Raw genomic sequence first — 17,727 nt, forward strand, 5'->3', positions numbered from 1 at the left:
GCCCACGCTTGATTAAAAAACACCTCACCAATGAGGGAATTGGGAAAAACTCAAAAGCGCATCACTTTCCTAAAGAATGAGGGAGTGTTTGGGCATGCTTACTCAAATATATTTTTTCAGCTTTTAAATTATATTATATTTTTTCAATTATATATATTTTTATACATATTTTTAAATAACAAAATACATGTTTTTAAACAGCCACCAAACATCTCCTAACGTTTTAGGCGCGTGAAACATGCTGAAGAGACAGCACCACTGAAAAGCAAGCATCACTCAAAAGCAGAATGGCTTTGCTTTTCTTCAGCCAATTTTCTTCTTTCGCGTTCAGCGTGACCCACACGCTTGGCTTTTTGTGTGGTATCCTTATTTTACTAAATTATAATTTTCTTTGAAATTTTATATATAAAAGTAAAAATTAGTTAAAATAGAATAATAAAATTTTTAAATAGTATAAAAAATAACATAAAGTCTATAAATAATAAAATAAGTTAAATAGTAAAATAAGTTAGCCTTTTAATTAAAGTCATAAGCACACTTTTTGCTAAAACTGAATTTTTTTCTAAAAATATTGTAGATAAAGGTAAAAGTTAGTTGAAATAATATAGTGGGATCATTAGGGTCTGTTTGGGATCTGCTTATTTTATTAAAACTGAAAATTTTTTATTGAAAATATTGTAGATAAATGTAAAAGTTAATTAAAATAATATAGTGAGACCATAAATAGTATCTGTAGGGTCAGTTTTTGCGGCCCAAGCCCAAGGAGGTATGGATTTGGAACCCTCTGAGCCCAAAACAATAAATTTTGTAGAGAGTGGGCGAAAGGGCTAGGCAAATAATGAAAATTACAGTATTAAACAGCAACACCAATGAGAAGTATCAAAAAGTGCAGTAAATCTCATAAATAGTATAAAAAATAAGCTCAATAATAAAATAAATTGGCAAAAAATAAGCTATCTAAATGGACACTTAGGCTCTATTTAAGATTTGCTTATTTTGTTAAAACTGAAATTTTTTTACTAAACATATTGTAAATAAAAGTAAAAATTAGTTGAAATAGTACAATGAGACCATAAATAGTATTAAAAAGTATAGTAAACCTCATAAATAGTAGCAAAATAAGTTCAATAATAAAATAAATTGACAAAAAATAAGATATCTAAATAGACACTTAAAATCTATTTAAGATTTACTTAATTTACTGGAATTGAAATTTTTTTATTAAATATATTATAAATAAAAATAAAAATTAACTAAAATACTTAAAGAAAGAAAGTTATTATATTAATAAAGGCATTTTGTAGGCTGCACATACATACCCTCTATGGTCCAGCCCCCGCTTGATAAAAAAAAAACAGGTAATTAGAAAAGACTCAAAAGCCAGCATCACTTTCCTGGAGACTGACTTTTTTAGGCGCGTGGAACATGCTGAAGAGACAGCACACTCAAAAGACTCAAAAAGCATCACTCAAAAGCAGAATGGCTTCGCTTTTTTCAGCCAATTTTCTTCTTTCACGTTCAGCGTATCCCACACGTTTGGCCTTTGTTTGATGAGCGTAGAGTTGGCATTCACCTTTTATTTTATTTCGCTTAAACTAAAATTTTTTTATTAAAGTTATTATAAATAAAAATTAAAATTAATTAAAATAGTACAATAATATTTATAAATAATATCAAAAAGTATAATACAATCATAAATTATAAAATAAAATGTAAAGTAAAATAAATTAATTATTTTGAGAGAAATTATAAGGTTCATATAGTGATCAAGTAACACAGTTCTCTATTTTACTAAAAATTTCACATTTATTTAAAATTACTAAGTTAAAAAAATTTTTAAACAAAAACTAATTACTAATTTAATAATTTTAAATAAATAAAAAAATTTTAATAAAATAATAAACAAATAACATAATACCCCAAAATATTGTATAATTTCTCTTACTCTGGAGCCATTTGAGCATATACTTTTCTTGCGTAAAGATGGCGCACTGATTTCCTTTTCGCATTTTGTGAACCCCACTTGCTCTGCTTGGATTTCCACGCACTGAGCCTAGTCATTTTAACAGGTGAGACATGAGTTAGACAACTTGGACCTCTTTTTGCAGAGCCAAAAAACCACAACACATACCTACTTCTACCCTTGGGTTAATTGAACTTTATTTTTACTAGGTAATAATCAATGCCATTGGGGAATTTCCCACAGATGTTGGCCGAAAATTTTGATAGATGCTGATCCTTCCCTATGAGCACTAGCATCATAATTTCAATCCTACTCTATTTTATAATTCTAAAAATTCACTTTATTATTATACCATCTTATTTTATAATACTTTCAGCATTCCAAACTTTTATTTTTCAATTCTACTCATTAAAATAATATATCTACGTAATTAAATAATATATCCCCAATTACATCATTTATTCTTTCTTTCTTGTTCTTTCTATTCAACAACCACAAATCTTACAGAAAACACCACCACCACTAGCCACCCATAATCTACCACCAACACCCAAAAAAAAAAAAAAAAAAAACTGATCACCCAAACACTGATCTCCCACTTGCAGAAATTCACAGCCCAACGCTGATCACCCATGCCGATCCAAACCCATGCAACCCACGGCAAACCCACAACCTAACGCCGATCTCCACACCACACCCTAACCCATCACCACACACACACATAGCCACACACAGACACAAACCACCAAACCATCAACAGAGCCATACACACACAAACACAAACCATCAAACCATCAACTGAGCCACACATACACCCACCATCAAACCAATCGGAGCCAGCAACAACCATCACACCCATTAGACCCACGGCACCACCCTGATCCATCATCAACCACGGCACCGCCCCAATCTGCCACATCAAACCATGATTTCCACCAAATCATGAGACCCACGGAGGCTTGATTCAAGGGAAGAGAAAGAAAAAAAAGAAAGGGAAGAGAGATCAAAGAGAGACAAAGAGGGAAGAGACCAACGCCGCCGTGACCATCTGCCACGCCGCGGCACCACCTACCCACGCCCACGCCGCGACACCACGCCTTATGATCTAGAGATGGGCACCGATCCACACAGAGAGGGATGAGAGAGAAGGAGGGATTGAATGAGAGAAAGAATCAAAGAAAATGGTATCGGTGAGAAAGAGACATGAGTTGAAAGAGAAAAGTCAGAGGGAATAAAATATAATTATTTTGGCTTACAATACTACTACAGTACTATTCTATCTTTAGAATAGTACTGTAGCAGTATTGGAAAAAAATTTGCAATACTAGGGTATAGCATTCCTTGATGCAAAACATTTTGAGGCTAAAAATGCTAAATTCTCCCTAAATATGGCATTCGCATTCTTCAATGCTAATGCTCTAAGCCAGAAAATGTGTTGTTAACGGGTACCCTGCCATTAACACAACCCTATTTATTGTATTCTTCAATTGGACGATTTTGTATATCCTATACTCGAAGTATAACAACCTTTTCAACTAAAATTCACAGATCACAAGCTTGTCCAATTGGAGGCGATATATCATGTACTCGGCACTCTCTCAAATAGCATGAAAATTACCTGTTTTACCTTTTCAAGATTGCATCTGGGGTCAAGGATTTGGAATAAATGCATTCAAAATTATTTTAATATAACTCCCTTGATATAAATTTCATCAGCACATGAAGATTTTCTTGTCAAAAAAAAAAAAAAAAAAAAAAAACACGAATATTTTGTGCTGTAAGAGAGAAAAAAGAAAGGAAAAAAAAGGTGAGGTTACTTTAACAAATCACTTATGATATTAAATAACATATATATATTTAATCATTTCGAATTCGTAATATTCATAACAAAAAATTGTACCTTTTTTAATGGGAAAATTTGTGTAGTATTTTTTAATGCTTCCTTTCAAATTCCTGGTCAAATGTGCTATGGCCTCTGGGCAGTCCTAAATCTCACCCACCATACTGGTTATTGTCAAATAAAAGAACCATAATTATACTTCACTTTTGCCACAGTAACACAATTCACGCTGATAACTTTTGAACAGCTTATATCAATGGCTTGGACCGAAGTCATTATCTACTACAAGGGACCACTAGAAATTTCAGGATGATAGAAACATAGATAAATTGGTTTTGTTTTCTTTATCCGACTCCAAAATACGTACTTATTTATATAAAACAAGCCTGTAAACATTACAACTTTACAATTACAAGCCTCGATAATTTGATTTTCTGTAGATTTTTTCCCTTGAAATTTGCTCACTGATATTCATTCTATTTCAACATTTTCCACCTATATAAACAATAAAAAATTTTAATACCACAAGCATTGCCACAACTTTCCTACATTGCCACTAGAAGAACTCATAAACTATTCTTCACCCATTTTCTCCATGAAGCCACACATACTTCAATTTTATTACTAACAAACTTTTAGCACACCAAGCTTGAACCATATTGTTTTGAATTTGATGATCACAAAAATTCCAGCAAACTATCAATATGGCCTTAGTAGTAGAACTTTAGAACTTTTTCTTTTCTTTTCTTCTCTTTTAAATTGTACTATATATAGGCAGTCTTAAACCTCACCCACCATTGATTTGGTCATAATCAGTCCATCTTTCTACTTGTTTGTGTTGCCCTACATTTTCAACCACCCGTTTTTTACAAGTAGAGAAGATATCATGAATATAAGTATAGTTTTTGTGTATTATTGGCTTCTAAGACTTTAGGTTTAAATATATTAGAACTTCAATTTGTAATGTTGGCAAACTATGATAAAAACGTTTAGTCTTGTTTTAGACTTGCTCAAAATATGTTTAAAGTGTAAAGTTGGAATCGAGTGCACTACAGGATTTGCTGTGTAAATCTGCTTAGCTCGATCGATCGAAAATTAGACTCAATCGATCGAAGCTCGTGCAGATTGTTCTTTTGTAGAATTTTCCAACTCAGCCCAAACCCGTTTGACGAGTAGGGTTTTATATTTTGTTTTAAGTATAAAAGGAAAAACAGTAGCCACATTTTGAGGTTGTTCTTTATGCTGTGAATCTCTTGTGAGATCTAGAGGTGTTTGCCCTCACATACACTTAGGGTTTCCAATCTCAAGATTGATGTTGAGAGCTTGGTGATCAATTTAGTTGTAGATTCAAGAGCTTAAAGATATACAAGCAGGAGTGCTTGTGCTTGCTGGGAATCCAAGAAAGAAGTAGTTCGTGGACTCGGAGCTGTCATGTGGTCGTGGTAGTAAGTTTCGTACTCGAGGTAGTAATAGGATGTTAGTGGTCTAAGTCGCTATTGTGTAAATTTCAATTTTTTTATAGTGGATTTGTTTTACCTTGAAGATAGCTAGGTTAAATCCTCTCCAAGTTTTTTACCAGTTTGGTTTTCCTGGGTTATCATATCGTTGTGTTCTTTATTTTCTACACTGTTCAATGATATGATATATTTGTGTTAACCTAGATCTGCATAATTTGACTAAGTAATCACTTAGCTAAATAATTAAGTTAATCTGGTTGTGTTTAAGGGGTCAAAAAACGTACAAGTGGTATCAGAGTTGGTAGCTCTTTTGTTGCAGATCCTTTGATCTAAGAGCTCATCCTTGGTTAGTAACGTACTTGGGAGCCGTGCATCGAAAGGGAAAATTGTCACTACAGAACAAGTCCAATTCGATATTGGGGTAAGGGTTCAACTGTAGGTTGGTATAACGTACTGAGATTCCTTTACTTGTAATCGCTTGTTGTGATAATAGTGGAATTTTGGGAGTGGTGACCTGAAAATCATCCAGTGGGGTTTTTGCCGTCAGGTTTTCCCCATTCGTAAACAAATCACCGTGTTATTTATTTTCTACTGCATAATTAGTTTATTGGTGATTTGTTTGTGCTACCATGCATTTGCATGTTAATTTGATTAATTAATAACTTGGCTAATTAATTAATTAATTTGATCACAAAGGGTCAATTCTTTTTTGGCCTATCAAAGAACATAAGGTGTGGCTTCGGTTTTAAATGCTAAAATTAGTGTATACATTATTGGACTATAATTAAATTAATCAAATAAAATTGGTATGTACATTATCCTAACTATTATTAATAAGCTTCTAATAAAAAAAAATTGGTGTGTATATTATGAGGCAAATCAAGAAACTTAAATGATTGCAAGCTTTTATTCTAGGAGATGTGGGAGTTATATGATGTAATTCTTTAGGTAATATTCTCTCTCAAATTTATGTGATGAATTTTGTAGAAATTATGATTGTGTACTATTCACATATCACTTCACATGTATCTCAAGTTTTTGCTAGTTGCACACACTACACAAGTTATTCTTTGCTAAACTTTGTACATGTTATTGTGTGTAATTTTGTTTTGGCCACCCAAGATTGAAAATTCCTTGAGTTTAACTGCAAAATGTGTTTGAAGTTTGAGAATTTAAGAAAATTTGATTGAAAATTTTAATTTTAGGAGATCTGGGTTCAATACAACTGTTTTTGAAAAGCATTTCATCTCATACTTATGCATTTTATCCATAAAATACTATGTTTTGAGGAGTTTCTGCATTAAATTTCTCAATTTTTCAAAAAATTGATTTTTCCATATTTTTTATCAATCAAACTTGTTTCTCGACCGATCGAAAATGCGATTAAATTTTTGGTTTGAATCTGACTGTTTTGATCACTGCTCGATTGGTTTTGGATCAATCGAATGTAATTTTTGACCGATCAAATCTAATTTTCAATCAATCGAAAATCGTATGGAAAGTTTTTTAAAACCTTTAGCTTTTCACGTGTTCATCACTTTTTCAACTTTTTCCAAAGCTATTCTCTCTCTCTTCGATCGATCACGGAGTCAATTCAAATTTTTGTTGTTTTCCCTCGAATCTTTTGCAAAGTTTTTGTCTTCTAAGGCCGGTAAGACCTTTTTGCCCCTCCTTTTCCATTTGTTTTCATGTTTCATGCATATTTTCATGCATTTTGGGGATAATTTTGAACCTATGAAAATTTGGGGATTTTGTTGATTTAAGCATTTTCTTTAGAAATTGATCAATGGGTTTTTGTTGTGGGACAATATAAACCTGATCTTTGTGTATTAATTTGATCAATTTGATGATTTGAGAAAAATTGGAAATTCTAGTGCTTGAAACTAACTGATTTGGGGTTTTTGTTCAATTGAGCTTAATTTGATGAAATTAGCTTGTTAGATTGATTGATTTTATCATTATTTTATTTTATCTATCTTGTGTAATGATCAATTTGGTCAATTTAGTCAATTTGTTGGATTTTTGAAAGTAGGTTTTCTAACATTGGGGTTTTTGATATAAACTCTTTGCTCAAGCCAATTTTGTGATTTTAAAGTGAAATTGAACTCATTCTCACTGCATTAGAGCATGCATCATGTGTTGATATTGTTCATGCATTATATAGATTGTTATTTTCTATATATTTTTGTGCTAACTTGCAGTCTGCCCTTGGTTTTTGTGTTTTTTTTTTCTCTCTCTGTCTCTTTTGAGTTTGTCCTTTTAATCCTTAGCATCATGGTTAAGAAGACTAGAGCTCATAAGACCTCCACCTCTACTTCTTCTCCCACCTTTGATAGTGAGAGATTCCTAAGTAAGAAAAATTATGAAGCTTATGAGAAGTTAAATATTCATGGGAATGTTTGGGCTGAGAGGAAGGTTTTGTTAGATGAGTTAGATGGTGAGATTAGGAGAAACTTTGACCGTCAGGGCTGGTTGCCTTTGTTGGATGTTGATCATCCTCCTTCGGCTACCTTGATCAGAGAGTTCTACTCGAACCTCTTTATCCACTCCTATGATTCCAACACTCAGGTGAAAAGTTGGATACAAGGTGAAGAGTACACTATTACTCCTTCGGTAGTGGCTGATGCTCTTGGGGTGCCACTGGTCCAGCATCCTGTTTATCCATACGATGAGTCTCCTCCCTTAGATGACATTATGTCATTTATTACTGGTACTTCTATCTAGTGGGGTTTTGATCCTCGGATCACTTTTCACAAGTTGACTGAGAATCATTATCTCTTTTTTCGGATTTCTTGCCATTCCATTTGGCCTATCTCTCACCTGCACACTTTTCCTTTGGAGAGATGTGCATCTTTGTATGTCCTTGTCATAGACACTCCTATGAGCTTTTCTTATCTTTTCATTCATTCTTTGATTAAGGTTCATAGGAGTAGTTCTACTACTTATGCTCTTTTCTTTCTAGTTTTTATTCATCAGATTCTTTTGCATTTAGGATTAAAGCAGTTTCTTGCATCTGAGCCCATTCATATCATAGCTCCTATAAGTGCCACCTTTCTTAGGCAGAGGACTGCTTAGATGAGAGTAAGCTCTAATCGCCCTAGGGTTGAGTCTTCTGGTGTCGCACCTCCTCCTCCTTCTTCTATAGGTGACACTTCTGCTGAGGCATTTGTCGATCCTATTGTTGCTGTTGCAATTCCTCCACCTTTTACTTCAGATGATTCAGACATTTGTCGTATGTTGGAGATTGTCATGACCATTCAGACGGCTCATAGTTAGCTTTTGGTGGACATACTTGATGAGTTTCGTGCCTTGCGAGCAGATTTGGAGAGTATTAGACAATCACCTCCGCCACCTCCTTTTGATGATGAGTGAGTGCCCTTTGGCAATTCGTAACAAAAAGGAGGGAGTACTTTTGTAAAGGAGATTTTGTTGTTAGGGGAAGATTTTATTGTTTTGGAGCTATAGAGCTTTATATTGTATCTAGGTGCTTCATTGTGTATCTACATTTTTGGCTCATGATGTATTTTTTGTTTTGGTTTGGGTTGTCCATGATAGAGGGAGATACTATGATACATTTATATATGTTTCTTATTTCACATTACTTATTTATTTATATTTATGAGGTTATTCATGATATATGTCTTTATTTTGTGTTATGTGAAATCAAGAAGTTATTTTGTGTTCTAGCAAAAAAAAAAAAAAAAAAGTTATTTTGTGTTATTTGTATTTTCCACACATGCATTTATGCGTTTGTTGAGTGTTTCAGGAATATACAGGTTGATTCAGTCGTGCTATTGTCTACACTTACAACTAATAGATAGTAGTTAGGTTGAATTTGTTTTGTTGGGCAATGTTTTTGTAATGGCTATTTTTTTTTTTTTTTTTTTTGTAAACTCTAAGCATTTTGTTTAAATTTGTCTTTTGTCATGGATTGCCAAAGGGGGAGTTTGTTGAGTTCTAAGACTTTAGGTTTAATGTATTAGAACTTCAATTTGTAATGTTGACAAACCATGATCAAAACGTTTAGTCTTGTTTTAGGGTCCGTTTGGTTCCCGTAAAATATTTTCCAGAAAATACTTATTTTCCGGAAATGCTATTTTCCGGAAAAGGAAAATATTTTTAAGTGTTTGGTTGTATTATGAAAATTGGTGTGAAAAATATTTTCATGTGTTTGATTCTATTAGAAAAATGCTATTTTCCTACAACAAATTCCGGCAACAACAACAACAACAATCAGTTCATCAAAAAAAAAAAAAAAAACAACAGCAATCAAACTTTAAAAAAAAATTAAAAAAAAAATAAAAAAAAAAAGCTGAGAGGTCGAGGAAGAGGAAGCGATGGGTCTGGGTCGACGACAATCGACGGCGCGGCGCGGTGCAAAGAGCGCTGGGTTCTGGGTTCGACGGCTTCTGGGTTCGCCGGTGGGAGATCGAAGGCGAGATCGCGATATCGAAGGCTAGATCGCGAGATCGAGCGGAGGTGATCGAAGGCGATCTCTGGGGAGATCGGCGGTAGTGCGATCGAAGGCGAGATCGGCGCAGTGCTCGGGGTTCGCCGGCGACGTCTCTGGCGTGTCTGGGCTCCTCGGCGCGGTGCTGGTGCTCTCTTTCTCTCTTTCTCTCTCTCTGTCTTCATGCTCTCTCTTTCTCTTTGTTTTCCGGAACTCATTTGAAGTGAAAATGATTCCGTAAATCATTTTCACCTTTGACTCACGGTCAACTGAAAATGATTTTCGGAAAATTGCTTTTTCCGGCGCAACCAAACACCCGAAAATATAGAAAACCATTTCCGGAAATGAATTTCACCCAAAACAAACGCAGCCTTAGACTTGCTCAAAGTATGTTTAAAGTGTAAAGTTGAAATCGAGTGCATTACAAGATTTACTGTGTAAATCTGCCTAGCTCGATCGATTGAAAATAAGACCCAATTGATCGAAGCTCGTGCATATTATTTTTCTATAGAATTTTCCAACTTAGCCCAAGCCTATTTGACATATAGGGTTTTATATTTTGCCTTAAGTATAAAAGGAAAAACCGTAGCCATGTTTTGATATTGCTCTTTATGCTGTGTGTGTGAATCTTTTGTGAGATCTAGAGGTGTTTGGCTTCACATACACTTAGGGTTTCCAATCTCAAGATTGATGTCGAGAGCTTGGTAATCAATTCAGTTGTAGATTCAAGAGCTTAAAGATATACAAGCAGGAGTGCTTGTGCTTGCTGGGAATCCGAGAAAGAAGTAGTTCGTGAACTCGGAGCTGTCACGTGGTCGTGGTAGTAAGTTTCGTACTCGAGGTAGTAATAGGATGTTAATGGTCTAAGTCGCTATTGTATAAACTTCAATTTTTTCATAATGGATTTGTTTTACCTTAAGGATAGCTAGGTTAAATCCTCTTTAGGTTTTTTACCTGTTTGGTTTTTCTAAGTTATCATATCGTTGTGTTCTTTATTTTCTGCACTGTTCAATGATATGATATATTTGTGTTAACCTAGATCTGCATAATTTGACTAATTAATCACTTGGCTAAATAACTAGGTTAATCTAGTTGTATTTAAGGGGTCAAAAAATGTACACGTATCTTACAATACATATCATATCATGCACAAAAAATTTTGTATCGCAAAAGCTATTGGAAGTACTCATGAATCATACGATATATAGATATGCGAATTAAAATATATATATATATATATTTTTTTTATTTATTTATTTATTTATTTATTGTTATAATTTGTGTTCTAATTTGAGTCCAACAAAATGAACAAATTGTTAGACTTGTTTTTAATACAAAATTATCAGTCTACTTGATTGAGTCCAAAAAAATAACATATCAATGAGGGGTTTTTTCCCTTCTTTTCTCTTTTAAATTGTACTATAAGGAGTCCTAAACCTCATCCAAATGAGAGATAAAAACAAGTGTTTCTGCTCCAGACTACCATGATAACCCAAATGATTGACAAAAATAAACAAGGAAAAAGAAAGGACAAATCAAAAACAGGTTGATGATTTTTTTAGAAGCAGTTATTGCTCATGATCTAAACGTTTCTATTTCAGTTTGATTAAAATTTAACTTATAAGCTTCTCATCAAATAAAAAATAAATCTAGACTTTTTTTAAGTTTTTTATTTTTAATTTATATAAGATAGAAATTTTACTCTAACCTAATCTTAATGTATATGTGTGTGAAATCTCCCTCCTAGAGACTTAAACCTCAGTCCTTACCCCTCACACCCCACAAGTACTTATACTTGTAGAGCGACTATCGCACCAAGTGTGCTAATTCTTTGTGATGATTCAAATTTAACTTTTAGGATAACAATAAACTAATTATGTGATTTTTGGGTTCTCCCTTGACTTCCTGACTCTTTGGTAGATGCAGAAGGAGAATATCATTATTTCCATGAGAGCAATATTATTAGTAACTAGCCGATATCCCATGCGATGTGCGGTGCATTTTGATAAATTTTGTAAGAAATTATTTATGACCCATTGGTTTCATGAATACTATGATTATTAGTTACACTTAATCTATGAGATTTTCTACTTAAACTAAATTCAAACTAAATACATTGGGGGGAAAATTCCTCTAATTCATGCAACCAAGAAATGTCACAAGATCATAGTGAAATTGTCACCTACAAACCTATTGGTTCCTAAGTGTTTTTCTTGTATTATTTATGTTTTATATATCAATTAGCTATAAAAAACTTCTAGAATTTCATGATACAAAAATAGAAAAAATAATGTCATAGTGATGCAATAATATCACAATTTAATCTCCAAATTTTAATTGAACTAAAAGTAGCCAGAAATAGATCCTTACCAGGTATACGCATCATACAGAAAACCAAAAATATTGGCACATAATATGAAAAATAAGTCTAAATAAATTACAATGCTACATAAGTAAAAGCAAATACATAAAATCTAAATAAAATATTTAAGATGAACGTAATATCTTGAAAATTAACATACCTCTCAGAAAGAAAAACAATATCAACAAAGATATTGTGAGAAAATTATTAATTTTTAAGTCCAATGGATATCACCTCTTTTCTTCCATCATTAGCATAAGCTTATAGGCTTCATTTGTCTTTCCAACTTTACAGAGGCCATCAATCATCTCTGTGTATATGACAACATTTGGAGCACAAGAATTTTCTAGCATTTTGGACAAGACTTTCAAAGCAAGATCCAGTCTTTTATCCTTAAGCAACATGTCAATCAAAGAGATGTAAGTATAGACATTAGGACTATATCCATGCCCTGACATCTTAGCAAACACCTCTTGTGCATCATCTAGCTTCCCAGCCTTGCAAAATCCATCCATAAGAGCATCATACACGATATGGTTTGGCTCACAACCATCCACTGACATGGCATCAAACAAGCTATGGGCCTCTTTGACCTTGTGAGCTTTGCACAAACCATCAACCAATGCTCCATATGTAAAAACATTTGGCTCTTTAGAATTGCCATCATCAATTCTAAAATACATATCTACATCAGAGATTTCCATATTACCTCTCATTCTCGCATATATTTGACATGCTTTTTCAATCTCCCTAGCTTTATAGTGGCCATCAATCAAAGTCGTATATGTAACAACATTAGGAATGCAACCTTCAAAACACATAATCTCAAACAGATCATTTGCATTGGAAAGTTTCCTTGCTTTAAGGTAGGCATGTATCAGAGTAGTATATGTCACCACATTAGGGGCACAACCATCCCTTACCATTTCATCAAACCAATTGTGAGCCTATTTAATAAGACCAGCTTTACAGAAACTATCAATTAAAATTGTATATGTATAAACATCAGGAACAATACCGTTCCTCTTCATTTCATCAAACAATAAAAAGGCCTTCTCTACCTTGGAGGCATTACACAAAAAGCCAATCACTTTAGCATAGGTACTAGTATCAGGTATGAATCCCTTACTCATCATTTTACGAATAACAGTATATGCCCTCTCAAATTTTCCAACACCACAAAGACATCGAGCAAAATTGCTGACATTGACCTTATTCAATACGACCCCTGCATCAAGCATCTCACCATAAGCTTTCTCAGCCAACTCTAAAATATATGAGCTTGGTAATTCTTCATTGCCGCATATACTACCAATCAAGATATTAACCTGGCTGGCAACTGCATTTGACCATTTTCTTAAGCAACTTATAGGCATAAGAATAATCTCCTGATCTGCAAAAGGCATGAACAAGAGAATTAAAAATCTTAGGACTAGGATAACAACCTTCTGTGATCATCATACTAAGAATTCTCTTACACCTACTGAGCTTTAGAGTAAAAGCAATCTAGCCGTAATTTTTTAATTGGGGATTCGAACAAACTCGTGTTTTAGTACAAATATAAGCTTTCAATTGGTATCAGAGTGGGTACACTTGTCAAATTTTAATATCCTTGTGTGATCCAAGACCTTGTGTGAGATGGATAGATCTCAATCCCTTAATGCACCTCCCTACTTTGATGAGAGTAACTATGCTTTTTAGAAAGTACGTATGTGTGCTTTTCTTTATGCTATTGATGAGATAGTGTGGGATTCTGTTGAAAATGGTTGGGTAAGACCCACAACAACCAAATCCAAATGGGTTTAGACTGCTCTTAGTTTGGCAAATGCCAATAGCAAAGCTATTAATGCTATTTTCTGTGGTGTTTCTACTGATGAGTTCCACAGGATTTCACATGTGAAGACCGCCAAAGAAACGTGGACCATTCTTGAGACAATCTACAAAGGTACCAAGATGGTTAAGGACACCAAGCTTCAAATGTTCACTACTCGATTTGAGGAAGTGAAGATGAGTGACAATGAGTCATTTGATTCCTTTTATAGGAAACTTAACGAGATTGTTATTGCCAAGCTAAATCTCGGAGAGAAGATTGAAGACGCCAAAGTGGTGAACAAAGTCTTGAGATCCTTACCCTAGAGTTTTTGGGCTAAGGTAACCGCCATTGAGGAGAGCAAGGATTTGGAAGAAATCAAGATTCAAGAACTTGTTGGCTCTCTTCAAACCTATGAGCTTAGACTACCCTCCCCCAAGTCAAGCAAATCACTAGCTCTTAAATCCATAAATAAAAGAACCGATGATACCTCCGATGAAGATGATGTTGAAAAGGAGGTGGCATATCTTGCAAAGAATTTCTGAAAATTTCTTAAGATGAAGAATAATGGGAAGTCGTTTGGCAAAGGGAGATTCTCATCATCTAAAAATGATAAAAGAGAATTCAAGAAAAATGATGGAAAGAATCATCATCAACCCAAGGAATTGTGTGCTATGAATGTAATGGGCATGGGCATCTAACGAAAGAATGTCCAAAATACTTGAGAGGAAAGGGTAAAGTGTTTGCTACTACCCTTAGTAACTCGGAGAGCTCAAATTCCAATGCGAAGAGAATGTGATAGTGATGGAAACTATTTAGCTTTCATGAAGATTACCACTATTGATTCTAGAGATGAATTGAGTGAGTTGGTTGATGATCTTCGTGTACATTCTAAAGGAGAAGAAGTTGATGTTTTGGATGATAAAGATGTGTACCTTAACGAGGGTGAAAAGAATCCTCAAGAAGTGTACGATGCATTGTTTGAAGTTTATGGCAAATATGCCAAAGTTGCAAAGAGTTCTGTTAAAAAGATGAAGAAAATTGAAGAAGAGCACAAAAACACTCTTATGCAACTTAAGAATGCTAAATGTGAAGTTGAAGAGCTGAAGGAAGAGTTGCTGAATGCCTACTCTAAAATCAAGTTTCTTGAACTTGAAATAATTCAAGCAAATGTTAAAGTGGAGCGCATTTCCACTAAGAAATTTGACAGCTTGCTCTCATCTCAAAAGCTTTCAAATGAAAAGACCAATTTGGGCCAGACCAGTGAAGGAAGCACAAGTAGCGGACCTAAGAAGAAGATGAAGTTTGTGTCGGCAAAGAATGTAAAGAAGCCCAAGGTTGAGATCCCCACTATTAAGAAGAAAGTAATTGGTCCATAATCAAAGGAAAAAAGGAAGTCATTGCCCAAAAATCAAAGGAGACCTCATGTGAAGTATTTTTGTCATCATTGTGGTGAATGAGGACATACAAGGCCAAATTGCTTCAAGCGTAAGGCACTCAAGAGGGTGGACTCTTTGCGTGGTCAAGACAACTCAAGAAGAATGTTAAAGGGAAATCAAGCTAAAGGAGAAAATGAGGGATAACTCATTGGAGACGTTATGAAGATGTTGAAAAACATTTCATTATACCTAGTTAGCTTCACCCCAAGGTTTGAGAGTTATGTCAGTCGTACCCCTCCTTCTAAGGACCTCACACAAAACACTCGTACAGTGTAGGTGAAGAAGGGTACTCATGCATGATCACTCACTATGCCCATGCATTAATACTTCCAATGTTTTAGGGTCATAGTTTCATGCATCACGTCATACACATTCTTCTAGAATTATTGCTTTGTTCCAACATGTTTCTTTTATAGGTCTTTATTTATGGTTTACCCTGTTTTTGTTGATTTTACTTTATTGCTTTATTTTTTAGTGTGTTGAAAAATTCAAAAACCCATTATAGACATTAAAATTTTATGATGTACTCACAACAGTCCGATTATTCAAAATAAAATATTTGTGATCAAATTATTCTCCAACTGATGAGGTGGAAGATTGACAAATGAAATCAAGTCACGTGGCAACATCAAATGAAGAAAGCCATATGGTAACATCAGAAGAAAAGACCTATATGGAAAGTTCTTATTAAATGGAAGACCATATTAAATCCATAATTAACTCTCAATAAATGCTGAGAGAAAATTCCAAATTAAATACGATTGATTTACCTATAAATAGAGGCTTCTTATATGAAAAAAGAGGAGAACACTTAGAGAGAAAACACTACTGACACTCTACCAAAATAGAGAGTCATCTCTAAAATTCACAAGAATTCTATTGTTCATCAAGGCCTATTCCTACTTCTTCAAATCAAAGGGGAGGGATTCTCCTTTAATCTAGTTCGAGATCAAGCCAACGGCCTTCGCATCAAATCAAGCACGTTCAACTATTCATTCTTCAAATCAAGCTTCATAGCCCCTTCGGATCGTAACATTTCTTGGAGTTCAAATAAGAGGAATTTATTATACTTTTTCATTGTAAAGATTCATACAGAGGATTGTACTCACATATATACAAATCAAATACAAATTGATTATTTTTACACCATTTCGTGACCGTGTAATTCTTCTTTTACGAAAATTGTGTGTACACCCATAAAAAGTAAAAATCTCAAAAAGTTCGATCGCTTGTATTATGTATATCACATGTTGAGTTTGGCTTAGTACCTCTGTACTAATGACATTGTATATTTACGAGTTTAGCTTGTTATTTATGCACATTTTTAAGTGTGAATAAAATCTGAAATCTACATTTGATTGTTGTAAATAGATCTTTAAGCTTGTCATGAATGATTAGTCAATAATCTTGTTTGATCTTGATACAAGCGTAGACTTATGCCTATATATATTCTCACATTTGTTATGTCAAAATCTCTACAAACGTCATTCTCTAAAAGAGAAAGAGTTGAAAAAGTCTTACTTTGAAAACTAGTTTAACTAGGAAAATGTGGAGTAAAAATATATTCAAAAATGTATAATGCCAAAGCCAAAGGTTTATTCATCAAAGAAATATCAAAAATTTCATGGCATTGTTGCTCAAAAATTTGAGTTGTATTGATCAAAAGTATGAAAAATGAAAGCCAAATAAAAAGTTTTTAATCAATTGTAAACACTTTGGTGGGGGAGGGGGTCATATATGTTCATTTTTACTAATGAGATAGGTTACTTGACTTCGTGCTAGTTGTGAATAACTTTATTGAATTGATCATTGAAGTTTCATACTAGACTATGGACTAATTCATACTTGATTCACACACACAACACACAAGATTAAAGTCCAATGAATGTCTATTTTATTTGTGTGATTGTACGTGTTCAAATGTGATTTGTGTATATTCAATTGCTTGATGATCAAACCCAAAAATTTTTTTGAGTATTTTATTTGTTTTTTAAAGTGTTTTTGTATCACTTTTGTGTTTTAAGAGTTTTTCCAAGAAGTCAAATTTGTTTTGTTTAAAAATTCCTTTAAAGGAATTTTCGCGAGCAAGTCGCGAGTAAGACATCTCGCAGGCTATCCGCAAAAATGAGGAATCTAATTTTTATTTCTTCCAAAATTTTACACAGAGAGTTTCGCGACTCCTTCACGAGAAATAGCTTCCCGTGAAACTAGCCCTGTACATTTAAGGCATTTCGTGAGTAACTCAGGAGTAGCTTACCCACAAAATGAGCGGATTTTCAGTTTTTAAAGGCCAAATAGTGACAGTTTTTCAAAATCAACATTTTGCCTCCTCCACACCTCTTTCAACCTAAAACACTATTCTCTCTAAAATTTCAACCACGACTTAAGGGATTTCATCTCTAAAAC

General features: G+C 33.9%; 1 pseudogene; it reads right to left on the reverse strand.

Annotated features, from left to right (window-relative positions):
- Positions 1 to 12,302: 12,302 nt before the first annotated feature.
- On the reverse strand, positions 12,303 to 13,542 carry LOC112010363 (pentatricopeptide repeat-containing protein At1g06710, mitochondrial-like; annotated as a pseudogene).
- Between the last annotated feature and the right edge of the window lie 4,185 nt (positions 13,543 to 17,727).

Source organism: Quercus suber, unplaced genomic scaffold (genome assembly GCF_002906115.3).
Source record: "Quercus suber isolate HL8 unplaced genomic scaffold, Cork oak 2.0 scaffold_44, whole genome shotgun sequence".
In the NCBI taxonomy this organism is placed as follows: Eukaryota; Viridiplantae; Streptophyta; class Magnoliopsida; order Fagales; family Fagaceae; genus Quercus; species Quercus suber.